Source organism: Xiphophorus hellerii, chromosome 15, assembly GCF_003331165.1.
Source record: "Xiphophorus hellerii strain 12219 chromosome 15, Xiphophorus_hellerii-4.1, whole genome shotgun sequence".
NCBI lineage: Eukaryota > Metazoa > Chordata > Actinopteri > Cyprinodontiformes > Poeciliidae > Xiphophorus > Xiphophorus hellerii.
This window is the reverse complement of record NC_045686.1, coordinates 22224523-22242937: the sequence shown is the minus strand read 5'-3', so window position 1 is coordinate 22242937 and position 18415 is coordinate 22224523. Positions and strand designations below refer to the sequence as shown.

Genomic DNA, 18415 nt, shown 5'->3' with positions numbered 1-18415 from the left:
TTCTTGCATCAATAGTAACTTGTGATGTGAAATGCTTATTTTTTACACTTATAAGAGTGTGTCTACAGTCAATGTTACATGTAGCTCCTGCAGTTCTAAACTGAACAGATTCAAAGTAGCGTTTGATCGTGGAAAGTAGAAGTATTGTGCATTTTCCACAAACTGCATCATTTTATTGCAAATTAAGTAACTATGTTACCTTCAGTTCTAATGAAAATGCTGAATATATAAAAAATAACTTACATAATATGACCATGCATCATCTGACGTTTAGAAATTGTGTCGCTGTCTCTTTAAGAACCTCCTACCCTTTCCGACACCCGCCTCCAGCACGCCTTCATAACAATGAATTTCCATGATCCCGTTTCGAACTGTGAATTATGTAATAGTAGTTTGCATGATGAGTTCACCAGGTGTTTGCTAATTGCTGCTAGCTAGTCTGAAGGAGCTTATTAAGAGAGTCACAGGGGAGGGCAGCTCCCTGTGAGGTGGAAGATTTGAAGCTTGGAAACTGCAACTAAGAGGATAAGCTGCATCTCGAAGGTGGAGCTAGGTCCACCCAGGCATCTTGCACAGCTGAATGGTTGCCATGGAGACTTAAGAATTTATCAAATATGCATGAAAGAATTGAGGCAGCACTCTAGGTATGCATTTGATGAGTAGTAAAAAACCCGACTTTACGTAGTACTGCCCCTTTAAGGAATAAAGAAGCAGGTGCTGTACTATCAAAGCAAGCTGCTTTCCCTCCAACAAACCAAAGCCCACAATTATATGGACACACACATTTCTCTAGTCAAAGATTGTGCAGGAAAGAGCTTTCACGCTGATCTTGACAGCTGCGGACACGTTGTGTGAGAAGGCTCACGTCTGCGCTTGGCAGCCGGGGGCAATCATGAGTCCGGTCCAACGGGCTGATGTAAGACTTGGACGAGCTCACCGAGGCTTGTCTGCATCTATACGCAAGTGCTGATGTTTTCAGAGAGGAAGCTATCCGGTCCTAAGAAGGTCGAAAGAGCTCACATCAGCAGGAGAGGTCATTATTTGTGCGCCACCTACTGAAACCATGGGGACTGCTAAGTCAGAATGCAGGAAATGCAGCTGAATGTACCAGTACTACCAAAACATAACATGCACTCAAGAAAAAGTAGTTTTTTATAGCGGAGTATTAGAGCCACACTAAAAAAGCAAAAGTGTAAAATTATGAGAATAAAGGCATACAATAATAAAGTTGAAGCATAATAAAGTCGCAATTAAGAGAATAAAGTCAATATAAAGTCAAAATAAAATCAGAATAAGGGCAAAATAAAATAAGAATAAAGTCCTAATATTACGAGTAGTCATATGAGATGGAAGTTAAAATTATATGAATAAAGTCATAAAATTATGAGAAGTCAAAATAAAATGAGAATAAAGACATAATATTACAAGAGTAAGGTCGTACGAGAATAAAGTCAAAATAATGAGAATAAAATTGTAACATTTTGAGAATAAAGTAAAACTACGTGAAGTCGAAATCAAACAAGAATAGTCATAATATCCCGAGAAAAAAGTTGCAATATTGCAAGAGTAACAATATTATGAGAATAAAGTTCTGTGAGGTTAAAGTCAAAATAAAACAAAAAAGTCATATTACGAGGATAGTCGTAATAAAATGACTTTTCTCGGAATTTTATGACCGTTTTTTTTTTTTTCTTTGCGTGGCCCTGATGCGCCGTCGTAGTTAGGTTGTTCAGTAAAGTGACTTATTTTCTCCACAAGGAACAAGACTGACATGTTTACCCGCCTTATGCAGTAAACAGCTAAAGCTCTGTTTATGCGTTTCCTCCAAAAGTCTACATTGTACAGTGTTATAAACAAGTCATTTTACACGTTTCAATCACCTGTTTGTTGCCCTACGAGCATTACTCTATCCATAAAAAGAGAAGTCTAAACCAGGCGAGGGAGTGTGGACTTTGAGGATTCGCTTAATTACTTTCCATGCGTCATGTTCTGCTCGAGGTAGGGCTTGTTTACTGTTATTTTGGGTCTAGTAGACTGTGGGACGCTTGTAGCCTCTATTTCTGGGACAGCTCTCCGTTTTATCCTGCTGCTCAGTCAGACGGTTGACAAGTCTGTCTGTTTGCTTTTGTTTAGCGTTCAGACCCCATGATGTCACATTGTTTGCTTTGTAGGATTTTCTACTGAGACGTGCGTCTTCCAGACTTTATTGTTCACATTGGCATCGGAGAAGCCTTTCCTGCTTCCTTCGTATATTATTGAAAGTTTTATTGCAGATTTAAAACATTTTTTAAAAGTAATAAAGCAATATTAAAAATCAGCCTGCACAATGGATGCACAACATGTTTTCCTAACAATGTGCAACCATAATTCACAGCATTGTCACAATATCCTGATTACGTAACATCTGAACAGCTTACAAAAGTAAATTCTGACATGGGAGAAAACTATTATATTTTAGCAATCACAGTACAATGTGTTGAGAAAGAGAATATTTAAAGGGACAGAATTATGTGTTTTCCAGGCACATAGTGCTATTTTATAGCACAATCAAGTAACTATGTTGACTTCAGTTGTTATAAAAAAATGCAACATATATCAAAAATCACTATATAAGAAATTTGACTTTGTAATTTAACATCTTGAAGTTGGGCCACTGTCTCTTTAAGAAACTCCTGTTCTTTAACAAACTCCGCCATCAGAAAGTCATCACAGCATGGCTCCTGTGCAACATTTTTACCAGTGTTGCACTGAGAAGGACCTCTTATAATGAGCACAGTAGATGCGCTGTTCTATCAGGTGTTTGCTAATTGTTGCTGGCTAGTCTGAAGGAGCTGAGAGGGCGGTTGTTGGGGAAGGGCTGGTGTGAGAGGTGGAAGCTGTGAAGGTTGTAAACTGCAGCTCTGAGGATGAGCTGCACCTGGAAGCCACTGCGAGGTTCCACCCAGTCGTTTGCACGGATGAGTGGTTGACATGGGAGATTAAAAGATTTCTCAAACATGCATGAGAATGAGAAAGAATCAAGGCAAAACTCCAGGTATGTTTCTAATGAGGGAATAACAAATAATGCTGAAAAAGTTTTACATAATACTGCCTCTTTAAGAGCAAAACCTGGCATTTCTATAACAACCACCAAAGGGCAACAACTGGGATCTAATCAGTTCATATGGGTTCCTACAGTTGGGCTGGCTCAGTGTCTTCTTGAGAGGTTTTTGTGCCATTTCCTTCAGTGTTTCTTGGTGCAGCGCCACCACAGGTGAGGGTGGTAAACTGGTTTTTCAAAGTGTTTGAATTGTTTGACATGGCACACTGTGAAAGTGAACCCCACCACCTGAAAATGTAACAAGTATTGCCATTTTGGTCCCCAATCGAGCTGAATCTACCGGACTATAATCTGTAAAAACACCCTTAAGATGGCAGCCCCCATACAGGACAGAGAATTGTATCTGAAAAGTTCAGACCATCTCAAACTGGTTTCTTGAACATGAGTTCACTCTACCTCCAATGGCCTCACAGATAGCCTGTTAAAATAGACCAAAATATCTGAGGAATGTTTCTTAAACAATGATGAATCTATGCCATTAACAATTAAGGCAGTTTAGACGCAGATTTAACAGGATGTACTTACCATTGTGGGCAGTAAACGTGCAACATAAGCTAAAATCCTTCAGTGAAATACTAAAAGGACAGAAATAGTGTGGAGAAGTGGATTGTGCAATAAAACTGCAACAAAAAGCAAGGGCTTGTATCTAAAGCAGCTAGTACATCCTGCTTTTACTCAACGTTGTTATCCAGCAGGGACCAACGAAACCATCCAGCAGGGACCAACGAGGTGCCAACAACCAGCAAGTTGAGCAAAGAAAGGAGGCAGGGAACTGTTAGTACCCTGGGCTTCTAAATGTCAAGGTCCAACAGGAATCAAAAACAAAATAAAGTATTAAGGAAAAACTACTTGAGACAAAGAACTTTAATGTGCTCCGTCGCAATTTCATCCCCTCCCTACCGTCTACAGAAGAAGCTGCTGCGGAAATGCAAGCCAAATGTTGCTGTAGTTCACTCGTGCTGTTATGTACGGCCATGCCTGCGCCTACATGCATAGCTGCACCATATGGGATTGTTCGAACACAGGTGTGTCTGAACAACTTCATCAACCCGAACGTGCTTTTTGTCAACTTTAATCCCCCATGGAGGACAGGAAACTCCCCAGCACAGAGAGAGAGAAAGGAGAATCCAGAACTTCAGCGGAGAGCTAAGCAAACACTGAGAGAAAACTTCATGCTAATGAGATTAGATAGGATTAGAGCGTGATTAAAACTAATTGTGCGACAAAAATGTCTGTCAAACTGTTACACGGAACTGATTTAGAGCTCGGAATAAGAAACGATAGACGGACAAAGAGATTACGATACAAGACCGCTCCGGACGAAGGAAGAAATGACATACTGTCACGTCTTGTAAGGAGTCTGCCTGAAGAGACGACAGGGGCCACTGAGAAAAGGGGTCAGACACAGAGGAGCAAGATGAAAACCAGAAGTTCTCACTCCTAGAACGTTTTCATGTTTTATCTTAATACATCCACAAAGCTCAATGAACTGTGTTTGAATTAATAGACCAACACAAAGTAGCAGAGTTATGCAGTTGAAGGAAAATAATCAAAATCAAAAGCAACCAATCAGCTTTGGAAGTGTGCAGAGCAACATGAAGACCAAGGAACACTGCCGGTGGGTCAGGGATGAGTTTGCGAAGAAGTTTAAACACATTGCCATCTTATAGCACAAAGAAGTTACTATGTTAACTTCAGTTGTTATGAAAATGTTGCATGTATATATGTCAGATATGGCTTAAAAGAAATTTGTCTATGTAATTTAACACCTTGAAATTGGGCTCTGCCACTTTAAGAAACTCCTGCTCTTTCTGAAACTCTGCCCTCAGGACATCACCACAACATATCTCCTCTATTAACACTTTAAAAATGTTTTGCACTGAGAAGTACTGTAGCTCCTATAATGCAAAAAAAAGGGAAGGGAAGCTGGTCAGAGCTGATGGAAAACAAGTTGGAACTAAAGACAGGATGTTTCTGGAAGGAAGCCTGTTCAACACTGTCGAGAATGATCCACCTTCCAGCAACACCTAATGGCCCAGTCAAAGTCCAGACCTCAATCTAAATGATAATCTGTGGCAAGGGTTAAAAATAAATGCCCAAATGTCTCTACATCCAATCTGGATGAGCTTGAGCTTTGCTGCACTGAATAAGCAAAAATGATGTTGAAAACTGGCAGAGACATCGCCTCCAAAACAAACATCTTCCAGCTGTAATTGCTAGTATTGACTGGTCAGCACTGAAATAGTTGAAACTTTCCTTCCACTTCACAACCATGCATCATTTTGTTTTGGTCCATCAGAAAAAAACAATAAAACATTGAAATTGTGGTTATAATGTGAAAATATATGAAAAAGTTCAAATGAAATGAATACGTGGTTAAGATGTGAATGTTGTAAAATTGCATTTTTTTAAGCACTACTAGGAACACCTTGCCGTCCTCAGAGATTATGTTTGTTTTCTGTCATTCTAATGACCTAACTGGTAATTAAAAGTATACCTAGCTAAAATCCATAAGTATTTACAGTCTATGGATTGTGAGGGGGGAGAGAGAGAAGGCAGTTTAAATATATCTGTGAAATACGTTTCAGTCCAGAGAATCTTAAATATGCCTTACATTTGCACTTTTTTTCCCCCTTGTATTTTATTGAGGCTTCAGTCTCGTAGACGCCATTCGGGGAGGGGAGGGGGGGGGGGGGGGGGATAAAGTGGAGAAAATATCAACAAAATGCTTAATCAATTCATTCCTAAACTGAATATAGCGAAAAAGGTTTGTTGCATTTGATCAAAAACACTTAGCCAAACGATAAGGTTTTCAACACGCCGACCTCGTCAACCTTAGCATTATTTCAGATGTTTACACTCTGTTGGGAGCATCTCCTCCGATTTTAGTGCAACTTCCACTGAGGCTTTCAGATTTTCTGTGTAGATAATCGAGTCCTAACTTCTTCATAATATAAACTTTGCCCTGACCACACTTGGATCCCTTTTGGCACACATCGGTCCTGGCAGAGGGAGGAAGACATTTTTGAGAAGAAAGAGAAAACTGTTGTTTGATTGGCTCACAGAAAGTTGCTTTTTTTTTGCTCCGCAGCTTTATCTATTCCAGTAGGAAAAGTATTCCGAGTTAGAATTCACATTTGTTGTTCAGGAGAATTTTCTATGACTTGCGTGTATTATTTACTTGCATTAAAAAGTTACATTTTGATGCATCAGAAAGATAAAAGTGGTCAGTACTTAATCTCCCAAGCAAAGAGTCCGGACAACAGAAACATTCAAAAGCAGAGAAGAATAAAGTGGGTTTTTTTTATTACTTGTTTGTTGTTTTTTTTTAAGTGTTCTGTCCGGCAGTGTGGCACTGAAAATTGCTCTCCGAGTTTCGAGGCGAGGCCCAACAAATTTAATTTAGAAGCGGAGCGCTACAGCTTTCACTGATGATATACTTAGTATAGGTGTAAAACTTTGTTAGACATTTCTTTGGGATTATTTCAAATGTAATGGACACAAAGATGAAAAAGAAATGAGAAAATAAAGAGAGAAAGATGAGGAAAGGTTTAAAGGTAAAGGAGGTAGGAGAGGAAAGAAAAAAAAAGCACAGAGAGAACACTGTTGAAATCTGCCTCCAAACCTGCAGAAAGACAGAAAAGAAAACAGAGAAACCACAACAACAAACATACGCATTAGGGCTGTCACCACGACAACCTTTGCTGGACGATTAACTGTCCAAGAAGTCAATGCAATAAATGATGATATTGTTGTTTCGAGGCCATTTTCAAATAATATAATGGTAATGGCATAATAACGCAAGAGCACATTAAACTTTAAATTCTGATGAATATTTAACTCTGGAACTGGAAGACATTTTTAATATCCAAAATAAATAAACAAAGCAACAGAAACAACAAATAAAATGGAAACTGAAGTCTCCGTAAACAAAACTGTCCTTAATAAAAGGGCTAGTTGAGAGCAAGGCACCAGACTGAAAACCTCTGTCATCCAATTATTGGTAGAAAGACAGAAAGAGAAAAAACTATAAATTATGCAAATGGATTTTTTTTTTAGCTCTTTTTAATTTATCATGCGATTTATTGATTTATTGTGACTGGTCTACTTGTCATATGCATATCATTATTGAAAAGTGCACAGTATGAGGTAGTACAGGAAGTATTTAGTGGCAACTGCAGCCCAACTGCAAGTGTATCTGACAAACATCTGAATCTAAGAATCTAAGAAAAATAATATAACAATCGGTATTTTTTGGAACGGACACCAGAAACAATTGAAAGCAGAGACGTATTGTGTTTTAAGCAGCTCCTTTAAGAGAGCAGCAAACAAGGAGCTGATGTGTGGCGATAAGGGAGCGTATTGATGTTCTTATCAGAGCGTGCAGCCTCTCTTCCTGCATGTCCTTCCTACTTCCTGCTCAGCTCACACTCCTCCCGCCCCCAAAGGCCTCCAGACTCAGGCAAACTGCACACGTCTCTTTCCTCCTGGCAGTGATGCAGAGGAGGAAAAAGATCATCAGAATAAACCGGCTTTCCAGCTGCGATCATTACGGTCCACATTTCCAACAATGCTGCCACTTTCCTCTTTCTCAGGCGGCGCACACTGAGGCATTATGGATCTCTATGGAGGCTGTGCAAAAGGTCCGGGCACTAAATGCAGACATTGTGTGAGAAAACGATGACTAACCGGCAGTTTCGCGACAGCCGATAGAGATCCCACATTTATTTTTAGGAAAGAAAAGCTTTTAATGTTGAAAAATGTCAAGCGTGGATTTTGACGTGCCAGACCTCTTGTTTAGGTATTAATAACGTCTTCCAATAACAAAATTACCCAGTGATATTTTCAAACTTACCGCCAACTTCAAACATTTTGTAACTCGAAAACAGCGGAGACCATGACATTACGCAACAAATCTTGTTGTCTGGAACCACGTGATTAAAAACAGCAATGAAGACCAGTTTGAATAACCTGGTTACATGGAATGAAATGAGTTTTGGCTTGAGTGGCAAATATTTACAAAATAGGTTTGTGCATAAACTTCTGTAACTTAAATTACCAGTACTAGGTTAGCATAGCTGCCTGGCTTTTTCTTAAATAACAAAATATCAAAGAATTATTTAAAATATATTCAGTGAGTCGACCATATTCAAGTATACTTCAAAATTGGAGCAAGCGAAGACATACAACCTTATTATTTTAAAATCAATTTTGGAGCATTTTGAATCTATTCAGAAGTCCCAGGACTTGGAACTGCGATTCTTTACAGAATCTATTTTTTACCACAATTCTATTGGTCTCATAGCTGATAAGTGATATTTTTGGATGGAATACAATATTTCCCTACCCTGTGGACAGCATGATAAAAAGACCACACCACTTACATTGCCTCCCTGCTTCCGTTAAAAGATCCCCGCAACCGGGAGCTGCGTCACAATCCGCGTCACGTGCCAAAATAAATTCAAACCTAGAAAAGAACAGACAGATCTTTCTGTTTGGACTGGATCTGGTGTTGCTGTAGTTCATACATGCACAGAGTGGAGTTGGGATTTCAAAGCTGAAAATCAGAAGGGAGTGGACTTCTTAATGGAGCACCTTCTACACAGAGGGAACAAAGCAAAGACTTTTCAGCAATAACAGCAGTTCTGTAAGGGTACGAGGCTTTCTGAGGACTCTTTGTACTCAGGGTAATCACTGTATTCATGGGTGAGTGAAAGCAACATACAGGCCATCTATTACCACTGTGTATTCCTGGAAAAAAAAACTCACATTCCCGATGTACGGCTGTCGTCTATTGAGAGGGATGTGAGCATTTTCTTTAAGCTAGCTTACAATAACAATATTCAAGGTGACATTGATAGTCTGGTCAGACATTGCACTTACCAACCCTTCTTTTAATGAAAAGCAATCCCATACATGAATGATGATGCCATGGCATCCAGTTGACAATGGCAGAACGCCCTCAGTGAGGCAGGCTGAGCTGGTTTATCTGACGGATTGAATTAACTCAATGCTGCGTCTTTTTCCTCAAAATTTAAAGGAAAACAGAGGGAGGGACAAGGTCAGGGAGTTAGTGTTAAGTGACTTCTCTACATATCTGAAGGAAATTTGGTTCTCTGACATATTTACCTGGGTTTGACCTGTGCCAATGGTGTGGTTTTGAAACCGTTACAGTTTTATGTCAACGTATGCCTCAAAACAACACAACCATGCCATAACTAATGTGTATGTTAGGAAGGGGAGATAAAATCTATTTCTCGATGCGTCAAGATGCTGATTTGGATGATTCTGACTAGGGGTGGAGCGACTTCTTGTAAGCTTCAATAAAAGTAAAAAAAAGAAAATCCTCTAGGCAAAAGCTTTTGCCCCAATTCTTTGTGTAATTAAATATTACTTTATACTGTTCAACGGTCGTGTGGTTCAAAGTGGACTGTTATTGCGGTTGCACGGCGTGCTTCTGTTCACATCAGCTGTGATAGAGAGACAAGAGATATTGGGCAAAACAAGGACAAAGACAAAAAAATTTAAGTTTCGGTCTCTGTTGAAAAAAAAGAGAGGAGAGACCAGCATCCTCATCAGCATATGTGTCCAAATTTTTTGTCAAGTGGGCCAAAATCATCAATGCAAAAGCACTCTAGGGACAAAAAACTGAAATTAAGCAATTACAGTAGTCCAATATTTTTCATATGCATGACTGAAATTCATCACTGCCTTTATAATAAAACATCTAATTTCTCCATCCACATTTGACTTGTGGACACGCTACTCAAGAAAAGTGGATTCCAGTAACCGACTGAGCCACTAGAATATCTTGAGTTTCATTACCAAAGAGTTACTGGATTTGGAGAGAATACCTGAGTTAACCTGTAAACATAGAGTAAAGCCAAATCCCATTTCATGTCAGCAAGTGAAAAAGGAAGACCAGGTCGTATTTGCAGAGCCTCCAGAAGCACCGTCAACAGAGATAACTTAAAGTAATCATCTTCTGTTTGACCTCATCAATCTCCGGCGGAGGAATGTGAAGGAATTTTGGCCTGCTCTTCTTCACAGCACGTCTTAAGTTCACTGAGGATTTGCTGGCAGTAGTTCATCCACCGTTTTCTCTTCAGGTTCCACTGCTGAAACTCAATCAAGCTGAGGTCTGGACCATTGCAACATGCAGATTCTCTTTCTTTTAGATCCATTTTAATGGAGATGTGTTCAAGATTGTTACCCTGTAGCAAAAGAAAAAAAAACAACCTCAGCTCTCCAAGCATTGGCCTCACATTTATCAGGAATCCTTGTGATGGCAACATTTCAATAAGCTCTTGATTTATCATAACCGTGAGTCCATTTTTATTTTTATTTCTTTTGCATGGCTGCCTCAGTGAGTCTAGTTCAGAGGTAACTGAGCCCATGACTGGAAGTCACTTGAGCCAAATCTGATTTGACAAGGCCCAAAGCTGCAGGGTCAGGCCTCAGTTAGAAACATGTGTCTCTGGGAGAGAGGGCTGAGCTGTTCCTTCAGCCAGAATGAATTCTCCAGTTTGGGCAACAAACCCTAATGAGGCTGCGCTCCGCGGGGGAGAACCAGCGCCGTCTCTGGGGATTTGTTTTGAAGAGCCGCACAACTAAGGACAGATGCAGTGATGCAACGCACCTTTTTAACTACGCTAATGTACCAAAAAAAAAAACAGCAAAAAACAATGCAAGGACACGGTTATAGCAGCATACAGCACTGACGTGAACTTTAATGTGTTTTAGTTGGTAAAAATAGAAAGAGCAACACAAAGCAGTGTAGACTTGTGAATGGAAAGCAAAATTACACATTTAATAATCTGAAAAGTCTGTTGTAGTTAGGGCAGCAATTTAAGATTATTTTACTTACCGAGTATTCTGATGATTAATCGGATAAAAGATTTGTCACATTTTGTAGGTTTTTCAATTAACCACTTATGACTTTTTATACAATATTGTAAATACATTAAAAAAATGCAAATAACCAAATCAATTAAATCCCCTTAAACAAGAAAAGAAACATTTTGTTGCCTATTTGCAATAACGTAGCATTCTTTTAGTGAATTTGAATCACTAAGAGAATATAAGGGGAATATAAGAAAATGTCACTAATATATATATATATACATATATATATATATATATATATATATATATATATGTATATATATATAGTAAAATTTAGGTTTACTTACTGCAGTGAATATGGTGTTTCATCAGAAAATGCCCTTTTTGAAGTCTGAAAACTCCAGTTAATTAACCGATTACTAAAGAAGTTGATTATTTCAATAATTGATTCATCACAATTAATCTGATTCATCCTTTAATTCTTCTTCTTTATTGATCATCATAGCTACATCTGGCTTGATTTAGGGGGATCATATTAAAGAATTAAGATAACCATTCTAAATAAAAAACTACTTAGACCGTGTTTTAGGGTTGTAAAATAAATAAATAAAATCAGCCCAATTTAAAAATCTGAAGTCAGCATTTTATGGTGCAAAAGACGTCATTTATAATGAGTCCCAAGTAGTTTGGTTGCCATCCAGCAGCAGGCGCTGCTGATCATCCTTAAGCAGAATTAGTTGATACAGAAATAAAGATGGCGGAACCATACCAGAACTGAAAAGTGGAACGATACAAACAAAGTCCAGTGTGGGATGCAAAATACACCGTATCCGGTTTTGTTTTGAAATATAAACAATCAACAACCTTGGAGCCAAGTTTTAATATTCCTTTAACAGCAACCACAGTTGCTCATGAATGAATAGATAAGATCAATCAACTTTAAAGATTAACTCATTAACAGGGTTGCATGTCTGGTTAAGCTACTGGCAGAGAAGATTGAAAACCGCAAGCAGACCCCAAAAGCAATGTTGCTTCAATTATAGTTTCAGTTTCATATTGAAATGTTGAGCGTTGCAATAAAGACAAAAGACTGTCTATGTCAAGGAAAAACTCAAAACAATGACTGCGGCTCATCTTTTTGCGTCAAGAAAACGAGAATGACAAAATCAGTTCCAAGTTTCCATCTGTGGTTGATATTCACAGAAACACTAAAGTCCAGCAGAACTTGCAGAGAAGAGACAACAGGGCAGAAAATGTCAACGTTTAAAGAGATTCCCATGTTTCTGATCTGCCTCTTGGCTTATTCCACCTGAACCACATTATCCGCCCCCACCACACAATCCCGCTTCCCTTTCTGTGCCCATTATTTCTCTTCAGGGCAAAAAAAAGAAGAAAAAAAGACATACATTACAATGATCCATTCTGACAACTCTATTGACCACAACTCTTTTTTATTTTTTTACACCTCCCCTATGCCAGAGGGGGTCAGAGGAAAGCAGTGGCACTAATACGCAACACCTGTTCCTTTTTGGTTTCCGTCAGTATATCTCACATATGAACAGTGACAGCTGCGGTGCCAGCAGTGATACGGCACAGTTCTTCGCCGGGGCCGATGTAAAACGCAGATAAGTGGTGGTGCATTTTTCAGAGCACTTCTTCCCTCATGGGGCCCTCTGGAAGTCAAAAAAAAAAAAAAAAAAAAAAGGCACAGTGTCCAGAGCCAGTAATATTTCACATCTGGTATTCTGGGAGCACCAATCGATTTCTTTAATCTCAAGCCCAGGGACTGGATGGAAAAAAAGAGCCTATCAGTCTGCCTGCTTTTCCATTACGAGCGCCATAAAAACGCTGAGTTAGGGGCTGATCTGACGGATGCTCCGTGGTAGGATCCATGACTCTGTCTGCTTAGGTGAGTCTGGTGTCATCTAGGATTAGTCAAGACGCAGTCAGAAAGGTACAGTCTATAAAAAAGGAGCCCAGACCAAAACAAAATCAGAATTTTCTGGTAAAAACAGGACGAAAAAGTCAAATCAAGTTTATTTGTATGACACAATTCAGCAACAGGCAGTTTAAACTATAAAAAAAGAGGGCAAAGTTAGCTAGCTTTGCTAACTTTACAAATAACCAGCTAACTTTAGCTAGTTATGCTTGATTTCAGTAAATACCTATTTTGTTTACTGAAATAGGTGTAAAAATAAATCAGGGAAGGTTATTTGGGAGAACAAAAAAAAGCAAAATTACTTAAAACAAATCTCTTTTGAATCCATAACAATAATATTGCCATAACATCACACAGGGCACAAAGGGAGGCTAGTTAAGAAGAAATTAGCGACATGGCAGTGGGAGGATTTTCTTCATTGTCGTTTGGTACACTTTCTACTTATTGGCATTCTTACATTTCTGATCTCTAAGAAGAAATATATTGCATATTTTTCTAGCTGATACAGATTGTTATGCTCTTGACAAAGAGGCCAGTCTGCTATTCTCAGGTTAAGACTGAAACTTTGAAATTTAAATCCTGGATAGCGTTTCATCCTTAATGAAAGCAAAAATATTTGTCTCCTATAAGTCTAAATCCCAGCACTCGACAGGCTTGATAGCGAGGGGCTTTGTCTCCCGAGGTCCAGAGACAGTCTCCCCCCACCCCTTCCCAGTTCGGCGATCCGTCCAGCCAAGCTGTCAGCACCGGACGACACAAATCCACGCTTTGTAGCAGTTTCTTGTCTCCACAAAGACAGACAGAGATTAGTAATGCTGGTGCCACAGGGGTCCGCGGGATCCACCGGTGTCTCCGTCCTTTGGCTCCACATCAAAGAACGTTTGAATTATAGACACCAAGTGTGCGGTCATGCTCCTTGTGGCACCCGAATCCCAACACGATTAACCCCTGTGCCGCCAAGAGCGGGCCAGGATAAATTACAAAACCAACAACCAAGACGTCAACGACGGAAAGAGAGGTGGGCTGCTTTTCGACAGCTCAATCCGTCCACCGTGACTCCGGAGTGTGGAAACGTACAGTAAAGAAAAAAAAAAAAAAAAAACGCGACGGGGTTAACCCCTGCCAGATTGCTGGTGTGCACGTGAAAATGAACCTTCCTTCAACCATGTTACAGTCAAACAGCATGGCACAACCAGAAAATGATGGACATGATGCAAAAATAGACCCTAAAAAATGATTACTCGTTATTTCCAGGTCAAGTTCAAGGTTGCATTTACAAAGTTGCTTCTAGCCATTGGCCGTTTTGTCAATGACGAACTTTCAGCTTCTTACGTAGAGATGCACCGATCCGATATTAATATCTGTATCGGTCCCAATGTTGAAAAAAATTATAGATTGGGTCCCCAGTCCATAAGGGCAGATCTCCTCTGTCTAATTCTGAGCATTTAGTTTATATACTTTAGATCAACATTTAGCACCATGTACTTCATAGAACCAAACATGGAGAACCAACATTTAGTTTTATGCCTACTTTTTTTTTGGTTCTTTTTCAGTTTTTTCTTTTGGTTTATTGATTTGTTTGCATTTCCTTCTAATTCATGTGAAGCACTCTTGATTGCCTTGTTGCTTAAAACGTGCTATAATTATACAGCAGCGACGTCATGCTTTACTATTTATTTTGACGTTATATGTAGAATCTCTAATTTGCAGGATTGTTCACACTAATCGGTAACAAATCTCAGAAAAGAAGCACTGTTTTGCTGTTCAAAGAAAATGACGAAAAGCTACATTTGATTTGACGCATTACTCTTTAGAGATCGGCGCGCAATTTACTAACTTTTTCCAACCTCTTCCCCAACTTTCCGTTTCCGTCACAAACGAGAAGGCATCATCTTCCTTCAAACTACAAGCCAGGATGAAGCATCTGGAAAAAATGCTGCGTATTATCAGAGCAGCAGATAAATACGCGCTCAGACCAGGCTATTAAAATTCAGAAGACATGTGGGATGAATTTTGTGACAATGAGGACAAATACCAGAGTTGTGAGCTAAAAGCTAACGGCAGGGTTTTATCCCGAACATCAAAAATAAAAAAAAAAGAGAAAGAAAAGCACGCACGCATGCATGCACACGCTAGATTAGGTGCACAATCCGAAATGGCATCAAAAATAGCATCGAGACCAATTTTAGGAGCAGAAAGATTTGCCCTGCAGATGAACAGGGGGTCACAGAGGAACGTTGGCCAGATGTGGACAGGAGCCAGAACCAGAAATCAAGCAGCTGTTACAGGCAGCTGTCCCGGCCAGTTGTTTGAGGGGGGAGGGAGGGAACTGCATCTCAGAACGGGACAGACCTGGCTCTCTTCAAGATAACGCTTCCTTTTCTAAATCACAGACCGCTCAAAACAAAACCGCTTTTGAACAATCACCGCAGAAAGAAATTAGGCTAAACATACTGCAGATGTACTGTTTTGGGAGACAGAACACTTCCACAACAACTTAAAGACCACACACACACAGACACACACACGCACGCACAACCGCATAATTCTAGTGTTGAAACAGAAGTCTCTTTACTGACATCATCAGTAAATGATTTCCAGCCCTGTAGATGATGTGTACTTGTTGATGGGCATTGTTTGGTTTAAAAGCAACACAAGGAATACCCAGTTGAGCCGAGGGAATACCAGGCGTGAGAGCGGCCTCTAGTGGCTTCTCTTCTGAAACGCACAAGCGTGAGACGGAGTAAAAGCGTACCTCCAGGCTATTGTTGGAGAGTCTCTTCTCCTTCTCGTTCATTGCATGTTCACACTGTGAGTATAAGTGTGAAATTAACAATCGGGGCGTGTTTTTGTTTACTTACTGTGAATTCTTGGAAGGATCTGTGGGGGGGTTGTTTGTTTTTTTTGGTCCTGTGGCAATAGGATGAGTTCACCTGGCAGCTTCTGAGGAATCCTGATGAGAGAAAAGCAAACGCAAAAACAAAAGGTTGAGTTAGACATGTACCAATCAATCGTCTAGACAGTTTTCTTTTGATCAGATACTGGAAAAACAGGAATGCATTTCCTCTATTTATTAAATAATAAACACTTAGCATTCCAACAGTTTAGATCTATAAATGCAAGCACCTACTTTGATTTATTACAAAATTAAGGGAGTCTATGCTTTGACGCATGAATATATTTCTATGTCATTATTAAAAATTTTGCTGTACAATAAGTTGCCCCAGTAATTGTTGCAATAAACAATAATACTGTTGTTTAGAGACTATTTTCAAGCATTGATAAAAGGCCTAACAAAGCAAATCCACCCTGTCAGAGACCAATAAACTTTAATTTTTATAAAGAACTGTTTTAAATGTCCAAAATAAAACACAGCGAGCAAAAACAGTAAATAGAACGAAAATAAAAACCCACACACAGTCGAAACAATAAACAAAATGGATTATGAAGTCTCTGTAAACAAAATCTCCCATCAAGAAATATTAATCATCAAAATGGAAATGATTGAGCGCATTTTAATTGATCGTGCGATTAATTATTGCGACAGGAGTAAAAGAACCTGCAGCACGTATCCTCGTATGTTACCATTTCAAGCATTTTGCTTCTTCTGAAAATTAGAGTTAGCATATCAGGTTACAAAGAAAAATCAGAAAGTTGGGAAATAACCCAGAAACTCTGATTCGAACATCCCTTCTCACAGGCTCAACTAAACTTGGAAATGTCTCCAGATTCTTATAATAAGACCATCTAACTCAGTTTGAATAACCCACCAAAAAAATATTAGGACATATAAACAACTTACTTTGTTTTTCACTTCCAAGTTTTCTTAATTGTGGCTGGAGAGCTATATGATGAGGATAAGTTCACTACAAACTTATCACAAAAACTAAATGATTTTAAAAAAATCCAGTTAAAATAGTTAAGATTCAGAAAGTGAACATAAATTAAAAGAGTTGTGGTAAATCCAGGTGATAAACTTAGTTGGTTTTTTTTAGGAAATAACCTGCTGCCACAGCCAGATGTTTGAACACACAATGAGCCTCATACAGTATCGTTTATATGTGGCTTTAGCCTTAAAGTGAACATTTAATACGCCTTGTGAACGAGTATCATTCTTAAAATTAAAAGTTAACTCAGTACCTGATAAAAAAAAAAAATTAAAAAGTACATATGTAGGTTTTAGGTTCAGGAAGTTGGCTATTTTTTTTAGCCTGCAGTATTGTTTTCCATCCATTTGAGCCAGTTATGATTTTATCAAAGTAGCTTCGGCCTTATGTCAAATCACAGCTGACCCAGTCGAAGCTAGCCTGGCTCGTTTCCTCTGAAGCTCACAGGAACCTGGAACAACATTCAGAAGCATTCCTATCACCCAGCTCTGAATATTAGTGCCATTTCAGCTTAAAAAAAAGCAACAACAACAACAACATGGAGCTGGAGTTCACCCCCCGGCTCGCTAGCTACGGTTATGTTAGCTGAGTGACGCTGCTAGCCAGCTAACCGCTGACCAAAACAGCTGGCTGCTGGCTGAACAACAGCGGCTCCTTTCACCGTCGAGCTACTTACTCACAAGGGTTGCCACGGGCTCCGAAAGCCGAACGCAGGGACGGTGCCAGGACTGGGTTAGGGAAAAGTATTCCTGGTCGTCCAGATGGAGTTAATGCCGGATGCCTAAGTTCAATCATCAAACCATGTTGGGTGGGCAGCTGCGCACTGAGGTCTGTGCAGCCCAGGGAGGGCTGTAGGGAACTGGGAAGGGCACTAAAAAGGGGGTAGTTTACCTTATTGCTTCCTGGAGATCAGAAAAGTGATCAATTTGTAGCAGTATTTCATTTTTGGCGATGTAATTATTCATTTAAAAATGGAAACGGTTAGTTGATAGAGCACGCGCAAGACGTGGTTGTCCTGGAATAGATCTCGAGCCAATCTTTCACGCCGTATTCACTGAAAACCAGAAAATAAATAAATAAATAAATAACTGTAAATGGATGGAAGTGAATAAAAATGACTAATTTAATTTTGAAAAAATAACCCTGTCTGTCTAGTTTTGAGCAATTTATTTTAGCCAGATTTTAGAGAGCGTACTTTTACTTTAGAGGTAAATATGTCTTAGCTCAAAGACAAATTGCTTTATTTTTCAATTCGCATTTTGATGTAAATGTCTGTTACTGTTTTGAATGACCATGTTTCATGTAAAGTCTGTAAACTAGTAATTTAAGAGGTCACATAGAAGATAGCGTACAAGCCTGGTGGCAGAGCAGTGTATTTCTGTTTGTGGACACATGGGGGCGGTATAACCACAAGACTGCTCGGATTTTTATTCCAAATTATTAACATGAACAAAATTCAGTGTCGAGAGTTGTTATGGGGGAAGATTTATTCTTTGTTTTTTTGTCATACCTCACATTTACAAAACACGATCAAGCACATTTTAAGGTCAATACACAAAGTAAATAAATAAAAACAAAAACAGCTTTCAAAAAAATGTTTTATTACGAAAGGGGAAAAGCTATTCAAACCACCCTGGCTCCATG

General features: G+C 39.2%; 1 protein-coding gene across 3 annotated transcripts in view; it reads right to left on the bottom strand.

Annotated features, from left to right (window-relative positions):
• disp1 (dispatched homolog 1 (Drosophila)) overlaps nt 1–17630 on the bottom strand; it is an 85562-nt gene extending 67932 nt beyond the window's left edge. For 2 of the 3 annotated variants that reach the window (XM_032584691.1, XM_032584689.1), the window contains exons 1-2: nt 17448–17630; nt 15746–15837 (exon numbers count right to left, since the gene is read on the bottom strand). The gene's annotated coding sequence lies outside the window, so the exon portion shown is untranslated. The remainder of the gene's footprint in view (nt 1–15745; nt 15838–17447) is intronic. The other variant, XM_032584690.1, reaches the window with a different exon arrangement.
• Between the last annotated feature and the right edge of the window lie 785 nt (nt 17631–18415).